The 15,733-nt window shown below is 39.8% G+C and overlaps 1 long non-coding RNA gene across 3 annotated transcripts; it reads left to right on the top strand.

Moving 5' to 3' along the window:
• The first annotated feature begins 1,639 nt into the window (after positions 1-1,639).
• Positions 1,640-15,415, top strand: LOC112182854. Of its 3 annotated transcripts, none has more exons than XR_002929582.2 (6): positions 1,640-1,652; positions 6,121-6,186; positions 6,891-6,977; positions 7,096-7,156; positions 13,453-13,500; positions 13,612-15,013. It is a non-coding gene; the product is annotated as an uncharacterized LOC112182854 (long non-coding RNA). The 3 variants fall into 3 exon arrangements; XR_005804617.1 differs by lacking the exons at positions 1,640-1,652; positions 7,096-7,156 and adding exons at positions 6,642-6,765; positions 15,037-15,415 and having other exon boundaries at positions 6,139-6,186; positions 13,612-13,738; XR_005804616.1 differs by lacking the exons at positions 1,640-1,652; positions 7,096-7,156 and adding an exon at positions 6,642-6,765 and having other exon boundaries at positions 6,141-6,186.
• Positions 15,416-15,733: the final 318 nt, after the last annotated feature.

Below are 15,733 nucleotides of genomic sequence, written 5' to 3'. Positions count from 1 at the left end.
ACGTCCAATTATTTGTAAATGGGTCTATCGGATCAAACGCAAGGCTGATGGCTCCGTCGAGCGATATAAGGCTCGCCTTGTTGCTCGGGGTTTCACCCAGGCTGCAGGCATTGATTATCATGACACTTTGTCTCCCACTGCCAAAATGGTAATTGTTCGCTGCCTTCTTGCTGTTGCTGCTAGTCAGAATTGGTTTTTACATCAATTAGATGTTAATAATGCTTTCCTCAGTGGTGATTTGTTGGAAGAAATTTATATGTCTCCTCCTCCTGGTCTTCGGCGACAGGGGGAGAACCTTGTGTGTCGCCTCCACAAGTCGTTGTATGGACTGAAACAGGCCTCTCGTCAATGGTTTGCTAAGTTCACAGAAGCTGTTCTTACTGCTGGCTTCTCTCAGTCAAAAGCCGACTATTCTTTATTTGTCCGCAAAGATGGTACGTCTCTTACCGTCCTATTAATCTATGTGGATGATATTTTGATCGCAGGAAACAATATGGAGTCTATTAATGACCTGAAACAATTTCTTCATGCTCGTTTTCATATCAAGGACCATGGTGATCTGAAATTTTTCCTAGGCATTGAAATAGCTCGTTCCAAGAAAGGGATTTACATATCTCAACATAAATATGCCTTGAAGATTATCAAAGATAGTGGCTACTTGGGTGTTAAGCCGGTTGAGTTTCCTATGGAAGAATCCAAGCTTTCAAACAAGGGAGAACTACTCAAAGATTCTGCTGCATATCAACGACTAGTTGGTCGATTGATTTACTTCACCATTACTAGACCCGATATCACATACTCAGTACATATTCTCAACCGATTCATGCATGAACCACACCAACCTCACATGGCTGCTACCCTTCGAGTTGTGCGTTACCTAAAGTCATCTCCTGGTCAAGGTTTACTTCTTCGTTCTCATGATTCTTTAAACTTAAGGGCATTTTGTGATTCTGATTAGGCGGATTGTCCTATTACCCGGCGCTCCACTACTGGTTATTGTATATTCTTGGGAAGTTCTTTAATTTCATGGAGGACTAAAAGGCAAAAGACTGTTTCATTATCAAGTGCAGAAGCTGAATACAGGGCAATGGCAGGTACATGTTGTGAGCTTACTTGGCTGCGATATTTATTGGCAAATTTACATATGCCTATTTCGAGTCCAGCTATTTTGCATTGTGATAATCAAGCAACCTTGCATATTGCTGCAAATCCTGTATTTCATGAAAGAACACGGCATATTGAAATGGATTGCCATTTCATTCGGGACAAAATTTTACAAGGTGAGGTTGTCACTCGACATGTGATTTCTTCACCGCAATTGGCAGACGTGTTAACTAAAGCTTTGGGGAAAGAGAAGTTTAAATCGCTCATGTGCAAGTTGGGAGTTCTTGACATTCACTCTCCAACTTGAGGGGGAGTCTTGGAAAGTATATTGGCATTTAATTAGGATGATCTGTTAGAATATTTTCAGCATCAATTTGTATCAATCTGTATTCATTCTGTAAACAATCACGTTAGCTGTCTTTCCTTCTTAGTCTCCTAACTAGATAGAGATTCATAGCTGTGAAGATGTAATCTCTGTATATATTGCTGATAGTCAATACAAGGAAATCATTCTGGTATAATATCTTTTCCTATAGCCATTACCCAAGGTATCTACATGTCATTAGTTTTTTTCTGTGCATTTCTCTATTTCATAGTAATTGCAAGTTACTTTAGATTGAACTGTATTGTTATCTTTAAGTAACAAATCATGCAATTATGGAAACTAAGTTCTCAATCTTGCTACTTTTCAATTCAATTTTCAGATTACTACTCTAATTCCTCAAATTTTTTGCTTTATTTTGGTTGCTTCTTGGGTTTGTGAAGTAATTGCTCCTGTTTTTGGTTTTGGTTTGTGGGATCTGTGATGTTTTACTATTGTGTACAAGTCATGAATGAATGAATCAAAAGTTAAAGGCAGAAAGAAAAGAGAGATGGAATCAGTTTTGGTGGTGCATTATCTGGTGGCTTACATTCTATCTTTTTCTCACTCTGTTTCTCAATTGCATGAATATGTTTTTCAATGCAGAGAACGTCCTCTTTTTTTTTTTCCGCATAATGATTCGTGGCCTTTTGAATGGGAGATATTGATTCTAATTGAATAGTGTGTGAAATTAGGACTTTGGAGTGTAGTACTTTCAGCAACCTCCTCCACAAGTTGTGAATGCTGCTCTTGATGACTTGTGTGAAATTGTTAGAACTAGGAATGTAGTTGTTACTTCCTAATTGTTTCTTTGGGCCTTTTGGTCCCCCATATAAAAAATATAAAAAAAATAAAAAACTTTGCAATTGCATAGTACTTTCATTATTTGTCATTTGTAGCCTGATTTGTCCACCTAAAAAGCTATAAAGCACTTGGTAGCTAGCTGTTCATTTAGAATGGAATATTACTGAATTGATTATAGTAAGCTTCTCTTTCAGAAGCAAATCCACGTATACCTCTCATGCAAATAGGTTAATCATGCATCTCTGTCCTTAACTATGCGCTTTGACATATCTAATGGCTGCTCAGGGCAATAAAAACTTAAAATTGTGTAACCAGTAAGAATTATTAATAAAATCATAACAAAAGATTTGAACTTACATTCAAAGGGTACAGCTGGATATCAATTAGTAGGAGTGTGTGTCACGCCCCTGATTTTACACACATGAAAATCGATATATATAATCTCATAATTATACATGCGTGAACGTTCAGTCATCAATACAAAATACCTGAAATCTTTTTCCCTTTAACTTACACAGATATTGATGCCCTGAACTCTCAAAGTTAATATACACTCGCTCCATAGAGTTATGTATTACACAAGCTTACGAATTAAATTTCCAACAACAAAATAAAACGTAAATGCTGCTCAGAGTAACTATACAACGGAAGTCCTTATCAAAGGTAAAGTCACAAAGATGGCTTCCTACCGTAAAGCTACTAGCTCGCTGCCTCAACCTCGATTTTCCTAACCTGCAGGATTAACCCCTACACCGTTGGAATGGTGCACCGGGTTGCCACACAACAAACCCGGTAAGCTTTTGCAAACCCGTATGAGTAACTCAAAACACACATGCACAACTCACGCCAAAAACGAGGAAAACCTTTCAACTCGCGAATAAAGAAAACATATCATGCTTCCAAAAACAATACTCTTTTCCTAAAAGGAACAACGAAAGTCACACCGTGACAAAATCATAAAAATCGTTAACCTAACAATTCAAATGTGATAATCGATCCAACCTGGATAAAACAATAATTAGGTCCAACCTGGACAAAACCGAAAATAGGTCCAACCTGGACAAAACAACAAATAGGTCCAACCTGGACAAAGCATCAACACAAATAAATCATACCTATTGTTAACCTAACAAGTAGAATATGATAAATCGATCCATCCTGGATAAAACAGTAATTAGGTCCAACCTGGACAAAATATGTACCCAGGAGTCTTAAGTAACCTACTTAGATCCCTGAAGTACGATGGCAGACAGACTAGAGCTCTAACTGAATCGTAACCTGTCACCCGGCCAAGGTTCAATCTTACGATATAATATTGCCATGAGGATGCAACCTGCAACCCCGGATCCTTAGGCCAACCTGACCCTCAGATCAAAACGTTAAATCAACCCAAAAGGAGAAATCACAACCTGTGACTCTCAAATCCTCAGACCACCGGTCGTTAGATCAAAACGTTAAATCGAATCAAAAGGAGAAATCACAACCTGTGACTCTCAAATCCTCAGACCACCGGTCGTCAGATCAAAACGTTAAATCAAATCAAAAGGAGAAATCACAACCTGTGACTCTCAAATCCTCAGACCACCGGTCGTCAGATCAAAACGTTAAATCGAATCAAAAGGAGAAATCACAACCTGTGACTCTCAAATCCTCAGACACTTTTCAAAACAATAGAAATACCATTTCCCACCAATTGTTTTCCAAAAGCCACAACCCAAAACAATAAAAAGCATCATTTCATGCATATTGTTTCACAAATCCACAAACCACCAAAACATATATATCTACTAATACATGAATACGTATGTATATATATACATCCCATAATATATATACACACACAGATAGTCATCTACTCAGAATTGCCACTAATACCATCTACAGTTTACAGTTAACCAATTAACTCTCAAAACGATAAGGGTATTCCCGTTCGTGAATGAACTTCGTGAGATTACTCACCTCAGAATCCCGTTGTGTCTTCAATACAGAACCAAACTAACACTATCACCAACAACTCGTCCAATTCACCTTTAGAAGCACCTAATCACCAATGATCTCAAATTAGTAACGATTCACAAATGATTTAAGTTTGAAACCCTTGTTTTGAACTAAAATCCCCAAAGTGGTGCCAATCGAGGCGAAACCACATCCGAGACCTCCCAAAGTCTCCGGAATACGTCCACGATCGATGTGACCAAACCACAAGTCGATCGGACGCTCAAATCCTCACGGATAGCATAAATCGATCGGTATGAAACTGCAAAAATCATAACAATTCCAAACGAACTCCAAAACTTGCATATTATATATCGAAACGCTCGTATCAACGAGTAGAACATATATAATAACAAAAACAGTTCCTTAAGTGGCCGGAACACCGCCGGAACGCCACCACAGACGGTGGTGCACCGCCGCAGGCCAAAAACACATTATTTCACAAAACTCCGAACATCAAAGTTCTTCATCTAAGTATGCTTGTGAACTTTCATAACTGGATCGAAGTCAGAAAACAAGCATAAGGGGTCGAAAACTACCTCACAAGCGCTGAACAGTAATCCAATCCGAGTTGATCGAAGTTTCACGTGAATCGATCCAAACAACCACCAAGGATCGATCGACGAGGCCGCTCTGAGTTCAACCAAGAAAACTTGAAGCCTTGCCGACGTCAGAACAAGGAATTCCGACCGGGTCCGAAATCCACAAACTGAACTGCCTTTCAGCGCCGCCGTGGAGGAGAATCGGCGCTAGCAAGGTTCTAAAAAACGCTAGGCGCTAGTCGGGCGGTGACCCAGAGACTAGCGCCTAGGGGCCTAGGCGGGGACTAGGCGGTTTTTTTTTTTTTTAATTTTTAAATTATTTTAATGACATATAATAATATAAATGATAATATTTAAAGTCTAAAAATTAATTATAAATATAAAAATAGTCAAAATATAGAATAAATTAGGGTTTATGACCGCCTAGGCTCCGCCTAGAACCGCCTAGTCCCCGCCCAGCACCGCCTAGTCCCCGCCTAGCCCGCCTAGTCCCCGCCTAGCCCGCCTAGGCGCCCAGCGCCTAAGGGAAACGCCTAGGCCAAAATCGGAGCGGTTCCTTGCCGCCTAGCGCCTAGGCGCCGATTTTTAGAACATTGGGCGCTAGAGGACACTAGAGGGACGACCAGACGGAGGAGACGATCCTATCTGGAAAGTTTCGTCGCCGGAGACTGCCGCAGTTCGCCGGAAAAGTCGGGTCGGATCGACCGGGTCCGGGTCGGGTCAGTCGGATTATTTCGATACTGAAGGTAGCAGCCGAGAGAGAAGAGAGAGGAAGGAGCTGGTTTCCGAAAAAGGAAACAAATGAAAATAGTAAGTTTCTCCTTCGGGAAACTTCTATTTATACCAAAATGGAAATTTCTTCCAATGGCCATAACTTTCTCATACGAACTCCGATTCTCGCGTACATATCCACGAACTCGTATCGACGCGTTCTACAACTTTTGTGAAGGAAGTTTTCGGAGAATCCCAACGAATAAAAAGTCAACCTTTGGCAACCCCCTAAAACCATATTCTTCAATTAATTATTCGCCCGAAACACTTCCGCCCCATCCACGAGCCACGAAACCGTCCAATAGTTATAAAATTAATTCCGGAAAATCCTCGGAAAATAAATACGAATTTCTGGGGCATCACAGTGTGGTCTTCGAGATCCAAGTAACCTATAGACTGCTCTTTATTTGTTTTATTTTGATTTATCATTTGAAATTTGAAAGAATTGTTTATGTTTCTCTTCTATCTGTATTATAATTATATCTGAATTGTGTCATTTGGTTTAAGAATAATTGTTGATAGTAACCTAATAACTCTTTGAAGGAAAATTGTGGAACAAGTGGTTGATTGTCCAATGGCTGATCTAAGCACAAGTTACTGTTCTGTTGGGTAAGCACTTCTATCTATTCCTTTTGTTTTGTGTTTCGTGGGTTTCTCTGCCTTCAACATGGCTGGAATATGTGTGCATCATCTAGCTCCTTCTGGTGTATTAATTGTTACAACATTTTGGAGTCAACCTTCTTGCTTAGTCATACCATTAGTTACTGTTTGGAATCTCGATAAAGAATGGTGTGCAAGGTTTTGCAACCTTAGGTTTTTGAGTCCCTAGATTTATGGATTTTGATTATTCTAATAAGCAAATATGTCCTTATCATTTTATTATGTCTCTGGATTAAATCCCGACAGAAAAAGTTTCCATTTAATGGTCAAATCATTTAGTTAGAGCAGTAGTTTGTATATCAGCCAAACAACAATTAAACCAATACAAATATAACTATTAACCAAATTTTGAAGTGACTCATGAATAGGAAACACTAAAAATCATACTCATTACTTCTGGGCAGGTAATCTGGTTTTGTTTTGAAGAGTTTTTCATTGCCTGATCAAAACTACTGGTTTTGAACAATTGGCATTTTGTGTGGGTGAAGGTTATACTCCGTTTTGCGTTTATCGAGTTCACTGTTGAAGGTAGTGTGGGTTGGCCATATGTTGAGATTATATGGATGCATAAATTTGAATAGTTATATGTTGCAGATATGATTTGCTAATTGTAATCTGTTCATTGATATGGTTCATGGTTTTTGTTTAAGCAGAAGGTGCAAGCGCTGCTTTTCTACACTGTGAGGGTGTTGCCTTCTAAGATAGCTATTGCACCTGTTAACCCAACATTCTTGCCTCCGGTAAGTGAACCTCTTTTTTTGAGATAGTTACAGATTTTTGAACTTAAAAGTCTTTCAGCACCACATAATCAATAGTTTCTTTATTAATAACGTGGTTCTTCTTTGTACTTTGGTTTAGACTGAAGATGAACATGAGATGTGTGCAAGAAAATATATACTTTACAAATATTGACAAGAAGGTATTTTTATTGGTAACAATTTGTCATTTGTTGGCACCTAGATTTTGTTGTAGGAGAATAGAATTGTGTGTTTATTATTGATAATAGGAGCCCTTATATAGGGAGTTACAAGGTATACAAAAGGTAAGAGAATCCGAATACAATTGAATACCTATAACACTTTCCTATTACAATTCTAAACCCTAGTTTGTAGAGGCACACTATGTCGACATCCTTCAACACTCCCCCTTGTGCCGCTCAAACTTGGTGATGACGCTTTGATCGTTGCCTTGTTAAAAACCTTGCCAGGTAACAAAAACCCTGTGGGATAAAAATAACCCTGGTCGAAGGACAAAAAGAGCACAACACGTCCTTCACTCTTCGAGATCGAACATGTAGACATCATGCCTCCCCCTGATGTCAATATCTCCCCCTGATTGCTACAATCATGGGAGTTCGGATAAATCTGATGCTCTTCACATGTTTCTCGAAGGTGGATTTTGGTACCGACTTAGTAAATAAGTCCGCTACATTATCCTCTGATAGGATTTGGTTCACTTCAATATTTAGAAATGCTTGTTGTCATTTTGATGGAGGGGAGGAGGAGCACGGAAGGTGGCATTTTGCCTTATGGGGTCCGATCCCACACTTCCGTCATCTCTTTTCTCTGTAGGGATAGAACAAGCCCATATCAATCGTACCTCTCAAATATCGAAAGATTGTCTTTATACCAATCTAATGGCGTTGCGTTGGTGAGAGCTATGTCTAGCCAACAAGTTCATAATAATTGAGGTGTCCGGTCTTGTATTGTGCTAAATACAATAATGCTCCTATTGTACATAAGTAAGCACTTCTGCTATTTACACGTCTTCGTCATCATCCCTGGGACGAAACGGATCCCTTTTAGGGCCAAGACTACGGACGACCATGGTGCATCTTTGACTTTATCAAAAATGTCTCTTGACACCGTATACAAGTTCTGAATCTAGACAAAACCGTGTTCTCCCAAGGTCCTTCCTCTCAAACTCGGATTTCAAGTGTTCAGCAGTTTCCCTTAACTCTCAAGGGTTCCAATTATAAACCGCGACAATTGCAAATCCGGAACTTGTCATGGAAACGTGGGCATAGTTCATCATATCCCTTCCCAATCAAGTAGTCATTTTAGTGAGCATTTCAACCTCGTTGCAAATGCGCTCCGTGGTCTAGAGCCACTTGACTTGGGTATATAAAGTCCACAAGAACCTTCATTATATTCCGTATCTAGATCCCCATAGAGATACGTAGTGACCACATTCGTAAGCTGCGCGCATGTTCAGTTATTTGGAAACTACTAAACTGACAAGGTAGTGGAGTGCAATGACATCCATTACGAGAGAATATATCTTCTCATAGTCGATTCCAGGGCGTTGTGAGAAACCTTACTCCATAAGGCGAGATTACCATCTTTTTTTCTCATCACGCTATCTAACGAAGACCTATTAATGTCAATAGGTTTATGTTAGGAGGTGTTGGCATCTCAGGCCCGAAATCATTCCTCTTCGTTAGTGAATCCAATTCAACCTGGATCGCATCTTTCCATTTAGGCCAAGTTTCTCTACGTTGGCATTCTTCAACGGAGTAAGGTTCAATGTCATTGGTCTCAATAATTCCACGTCCTCATGTACACTAGTGTAGTTCGTAGAGATCTCTATATTCTCAGGAATTGGTTCTAACATTGAGGTGTCCCCCAACGATGTCTCTTGGACATAACCACAATCCAAAATATTCTCATGAGATGGATTTTGAGTATCAATGATCAATGGATCAAGTTGTGCCAAACTCGCTCTCTTCCTAGGGTGAGAATCCATCGAACCTATGGGTCTCCTACTCTCTCTAGCGGAACCCATGGCCTATGACGCCATTATGCCACCTTTGTGGGGTCACCATACCACCATCCATGGTGGTGTTGCCGTACCCATCTTCTGGGTGGCACGATGTCCTCTTGTGGGGACATCAATCCTTGCAGGCATGTTTGCAGCAGGTATATGTGATCTCGTCACTTTTAGGGGATCAAGATGAGACATAGTGGGGACAGACCACGACAATTCCTGTCGTTCCTGTTGAACATTGACGTTCTAATCTCCCCTAACGACGGGAAGACTGTCTCATCAAAGTGACAATTCGCAAATCCAGCGAAATAGAGATCGCCTGTTAAGGGTTCTACATAGCGGACTTATAGTTGGAGACTCATGTCCAACAAATATATATATGCATTCGTTGCAATGACTCATGTTGATGCGCTGTGGCGGCGCAATTGGCACATGAAGCGCACACTCAAATATGCATAAATACGAGATATTAGACTCGAACCCAGTCACTAGCTGTAACGCAAATAAAAGTTGAGTGGCTGCTATGAGTCGTAGACGAATTGGCATAGCTGCATGCAATATTGCATAATCCAAGCGGAAATATTGGTGCGCATTACCAATGTCTGGGCTACCATCGTAGTCGTTTAATGGTGGCTTTTCCGCGAGACCAATTGGGTGTGTACATGGAAATATGATACTTGATATCAATACCCAATGACATGCAATAGTCATCGAAAATTCTCGATGTAAACTCTCTAGCATTATCAAGTTAAATTGACTGAATGGGATAATCTGGGTAGTGAGCCCGTAGCCATATGTTATGTGCTAGGAGTGTAGTATAAGTAGCATTACGAGTGGATAATGGCACAACACGTGACCAGCGTGTTTGCGTATCAACCAACACCATAAAACATCTATACGGTCCGCAAGTTGGTTGATCAAATCCATAGAATTCCCTTAGATTCTTTGTAAGAATGGAATTATTTCCTCAATCTCCTTTGCATAGGATGGTCTCAATCCTAAATAACAGGCTTTACAGAACGAAACATGGGCTTTATAATCAACCAATGAAGGTTTTGGTTAAGCCATAATGTCACAATAGACTTGAGAAGTAGAGAGAGGAGTTTATGGCGTCAATGCCATGTATTTGCCACAGGGGGTAGGCGGCGCCGGTCATGTATGGCCGGTCTTTTCACAATCATGGCGCCATGAGGTGCATGTGCAGCTCCTCGAACCAATTCTTGGTTCTTACTTTTCTTCGTTCTGAAAATGGATGTCCGTGTAAAGTCTTTAATACACGGATCATCATGTCAAAGCCTATATGTGTCAAAATCCCATAAGTCGTGTCTCATGACATGGTTGGATTCAATAACTCAAATAGTGATTGCATACAACCCACTAGAGTGACACATAAGTTTCTCTAATACTCGTTTATGTTCGTAGTCATTAGAGGTGATGCAAAGGAACTCTGTCCATTCTCATAATGTGTTTCCACATGAAAACCATTGGCTCTTATATAATAAAGTCTGAATTAAGGTATGTCCAAGACATTAAGGAATCGACACTTTATTAATAGCCAATTAATGATTACATCAAAGTTTCTTAACCAAAGTCTAATCCAAAAATAAAAGTCAAACTTAGACAGATTGTAGTCACTCAATCCGTTCGGTGACTCCAATCAAATATGACCAGGAAAGTAGAGAGAGACATTGGTGGAGCAAGGCTCTCTTAAGTACCAATAATCTCAATTACTTTCCTAGACATCATACTTAATTAGGTGAGCCAAGAGAGAAAGAGTTAAAACAAAATGTCATTTATTGATTTAAGGCATAACTGCCATTACATAATTCTTGGAAAAATAAAAGACTATTCGAAATAAAAATCTGCGGCATTTTGTCTTCATCGCCAAATTTAAAGTCTTTTTGAACTCGATGTCTTGATCACTGTGAGGCAGCTACCTTCTTAGGTACATTGCACTCAGGCCCATTGATCAGACGTTCCATATCAGAAATAGATACCATGAAGAGGATTCTCCCTTGATTGAGGCACATTGGCGCAATGTGCATGGTCCCTAGGACCTGAGGCGTTGGAAGATTATGACCATGACCAACGTTGGCTCTATGGTTTCCAACCCTTAGTCCCTCAAAATCACGGCTCCTACAGTGGCGTGATTGTCGCCTTTGGCGACTACCTTCATGAGCATTTCGATCATATGGATCATGATGTCTATGGCGACTTTCTCTAGCCATGGGACGATGCTCTGGATAGCTATCTCGAAGCCTATCAATTTCTCTTCTCACAAGCTCGTTGTCTTGCCTTTCAGCAATTTCCATAGCTTCAATAAGCTTTTGAAAGCTTGTGATCTGTCTTACATTTATATGAGTCCGAAATAAATCACAGGATCTCATAGCATAGACAGGGAAGGTATTGAGGGTTTTCTCAATCAATTGTTCTTCTATGATCGTCTTGTCACAGAAGCACATCATTCCTGTGATGCGGAGAGCTTCCGAATAAAATTGTATGACTATATCAAAGTCAGAGAAGCGAAGATCATTCCATTCTGCTTCTAAATTCGGAAGGATGGAGTCACGAACATTGCCATGACGTTCACGAAGCGCTTGCCAAAGCTTTATGGCGCTATCCTCTTTCATGAACTCAAACTGGAGGTCTCTAACCATATAACGCATCATTAGGGCAAGTGCCCTGGAATTGTCAATCTCAGTTTGATGGTCTGGAGCAGTTCCTTCAGAACAAAGCTCTTGGATTATGTGCAATAGATCACGGGAAATAAGATGGAGCTCAACGTCCTGAGCCCACAATATGTATCTTTTGCCTGCATAATCCAATGGAACAAAATCGAGTATGTTCGAGTTTGACATCCTAAAAAAGGGTGAAACAAGAACGAATTAGTTTCGGAGCTAAACTTCCACGAAAACTAATAATAATAAGATTTCCGAGCTATGCTACCAAGAAATCAATTTCCAAGAATAATTGGATTAGACCAAACAATGATGTTTTAATATGGTCACAATTTGATGCTTACGGACGCTCTTAGTCCAAGCATTATGAACACTCTTAGTTCATACGAACGCTCTTAGTTCGTTTATTATGAACACTCTTAGTTCATTGGTTACGAACGCTCTTAGTTCGTTAAGCGTGAATCCCCACAATTCCGCTTATTAAATAAACGAACTCATGTTCGTATTATACAAATCCTGCAGCAAATAAAGAAATTTAAAAGACAAGAAAGCAGAAACTTTAATTACAAAAGCTTACTTGATGATTCGAGGCTTGAGAACACGCGCGTGTTGGAGCAGGCGTGTTAGGGCAGCAACAGCAACAATTGGCAACCGGAGGTGGTTGACTGGAAGTCGTTGCTGGAGGTGGTCACCGGGAAAGCTTGGCTTGGTGGGCTGCCCTTTCCTCTTTTTCTTCTTCCTTTTTACTTTCTTTCTTTATTTTGGTTTGGCCCAGGCCTGCCTTTCCTCTTTTTTTTCTTTTCTTTTCTGATTCGGCCCATGCCCGCACCTCTTTTTTTTTCTTTTTCTGGCACTTGGGCCACAGGCCCTAGGCTGCCCTTTTTTTTTTTTTTGTAGTCTTCTGGGTCCCACTTCTCCTTTACTTCTTCTTCCACATTTTCTTCTTATGGGGCCCAGTTTTTCTTTTCTTTTTCTTCCACGTTTTCTTCTCTTTCTTCTTCTGGGGCCCACTTCTCCTTTTCTTCTTCTCTTTCTTCTTCTTCTATCCGTCTTCTTCTTCCTTTTTCTGTTTTGCTGGGTTTTTTGTTTCTTTCGACAGCAAGAGTTGCTGCTGCGAGGGCAGACTGCAAGGGCACGGGCTGCAAGTGCTTGGCGGGGGCTGCTGTGCAAAGGCAACAGCAGTGGCTAGCTGCTGCGGGGGCGTCGTGCAAGGATGGCAGGCGCACTGGGCAAGGCTGCAGGACTGTGGGCTGCAGCGCGGGGGGGGGGGGGGGGGGGGGGGGGGGGGCGCAACCTGGCTAGGCAGGGTGGTGAGGCTTGCGGCAGAAGTTGAGCAGCAGCAGGGACTTGGTGCTGCGGTGTGGCTGCGGTGAAGTTGTGGTGAAGCTATGGTTTGATGTGCAAAGCGAGCTGTCAAGGTTGCAGGCGGGCTGGCAGGGTTGCAGGCGGGCTGGCAGGGAGGCTACTTGCGGCAGATTTTGGTGTTTAGGGTTTTTAGGGTTTTTTTTCTTTTTTTTTCGGCTAGGGTTAGAACTCGTGCTGATAACGTGTTGTAGGAGAATAGAATTGTGTGTTTATTATTGATAATAGGAGCCCTTATATAGGGAGTTACAAGGTATACAAAAGGTAAGAGAATCCGAATACAATTGAATACCTATAACACTTTCCTATTACAATTCTAAACCCTAGTTTGTAGAGGCACACTATGTCGACATCCTTTAACAGATTTTTAAATTTCTTATCCGACTGTTTTTTGGCTTTATTTTTGCAGGTTTTTCAAGCTGATGTTAAGCTCTTTTTTGAATCAATTTGTGGAGAGGTTTGTGATTTCAGGGGAAATTTAAAGTATTATGTTTCCCTTTTGTATTTTGGTTTCTAATAGTGACTACAGTATTGGACTCTATTCATGAGGATATATCTTCTGCTGTAGGTTTATCATCTGAGGCTGCTCGGAGACTGTCACCTCTTTAATTGAAAATGTCCAAGATAACTATATTTGTTTGTTAATTCATTTTATCTGATAAACTCTGGCTTGGCCTTGACGCCTACTACCAGAGGTGCGTGGAATTTTTTTCGTTTCTTTTACTCAACATGGAAATAGTCAATTTCTATTATGACTATTCCATTATGACTATGATGCTTGGGTGGATGAGTCAAAGCCTTACTTTCTTTCTCAAATACTTTATAGTTTGGTATGAGATCCAGAAGTCATCACTGTCATTCGTTTGACTTGGAGGATGGTAGTATGAGCAACATTGGCTATTCTTAGTTGTTCCGAACCCCCCTCAAATTGGCCTACTAATTGATGTTTGGTTGAATCCTTTATATGCAAGTTCAAATCTTTTGTTGTTACTTTATTAGAATTCTTACTGGTTACACAATTTCAAGTTTGTATTTTTTATTGCCCTGAGCAGCCATTAGATCTTTTAAAGTGCATAGTTAAGGAACAATTGGAAGGAACAATATTTTGGGGCTGCGGTGTGGTTTGAACAAGTAACCCTATTAGAGGGAGGAGATAACTCTTTGTTTTGTGTATAACTTGGCTCAATTCTTTGATGCTGGTTTTAGAATTTAGCTTTTTCAAGTAAAGCAAGCTTATGTCGTTCGTTAATTCTCTGAACAATAGTTATTTTTCTAAGCACAGTCTCTTAAACATAAAGCATACTAATGATTACATTTTGGTGATGAAAGCTTGACAACAGAACAGATTATTGTAGCGTGAAAATGACTCTAATGTCTAGAAGTTGCAAGAAATTGGTATGCTTTGTAGGTCACTTTTATATTAAAATGTTGCACAGAGAGGGAACATTGTTATAATACTAGAATTTGCTTTTTGTGTCTGCTCTATGGGGATACCCTTATGTTTAGAACTAACAATGTACATTCAACGAATGAGCCGAAGATGGACTTGATTGTTGAGTTAGGGTGTTCAAAGTTCATAGAACTGCTACTTTTCATATGTCATTTTAGTCACCTCTTTTTACTCCGTTTACTTCATTCATCAGGTTATATGTTTGTTTTGGATAGATCTCTATTGAGATTACATGTCATTATAAAATGCAAGCTTGCTAAGTTAACTGTTTTGGTAGCGGAATCATAGCAGTATTTGGAATATTTTTATTATGTTTGCTTATATGAAGGTGAATTGCTTGAATGCCAAGTCTATCAGCAGAGCAATAGTTCTGTTCATATAGATATTTAAGCCCTAACTATTCATTGGATTAGGACAATTAGCTGTCATGATTTCTCTCTGCTTTTCCTTTATCCCAATTGTACGTATCATTCTATTTTTTGTCTGTGTTAGTTGATCTTCTGTGGTTTTTCACTATTAATCCTATGATGTTACAATATGCAGTGAATGCCAGATGCGGCACATCTCAACACCAGATGAACCAACTGAGGGAATCTATTGTATTTTTGTTATGTCCAACCATTTTTGTAACCAGATCAAAAGCAACTTTGGTTACAGTGTTGATTTTCCTGAAATTATAGTTGAATGCGATTCAGAATTTATTTTTCAGTTGATGAACTATGGTGTAGATAACCTTCATCCTCTTAAGAGTTTTATCGGTAGCTGCCTACAAATGAAAGCTGGATTTGAAGTGTGTATTGTGGCTCATGTGTATTGAGAAGTTAACATGGTTGCGGATGTGCTATCTAAGTGTAGTTTGGACACTGACATTGGCACTATCTACTTGTAGTTTGTAATGCTTTAAGTTAGTGTTCTTGTTTGGGTCTTTTTAGGCCCCAAAAAAAAAAAAAAAAAAAAAATCGTGATAGCCAAGCTTAGTCTGTTTGGAACTTCGATTTTTGAAACATGTAAATATATGAATCTGGTTAGAACTCCAGATTTTGAAATATGTAAATATACATCGTTTTATGAAAAATGTATACATATACCCGCAGAATCGGGCGGGATATCTACCTAGTGAGATAATTGAAGCCTAGCTTTAGTAACTATTATTTTTTTTTTTCCTGCTGCTTGAAGTACCAATTGATTCTGAGTATGTGTGTTGCTGGAGGATGAATTTTTCACTGGAATTTGGTAACCG

This window comes from Rosa chinensis, chromosome 1 (assembly GCF_002994745.2).
Source record: "Rosa chinensis cultivar Old Blush chromosome 1, RchiOBHm-V2, whole genome shotgun sequence".
Lineage (NCBI taxonomy): Eukaryota > Viridiplantae > Streptophyta > Magnoliopsida > Rosales > Rosaceae > Rosa > Rosa chinensis.
This window is presented reverse-complemented; position numbering and strand designations above follow the sequence as displayed.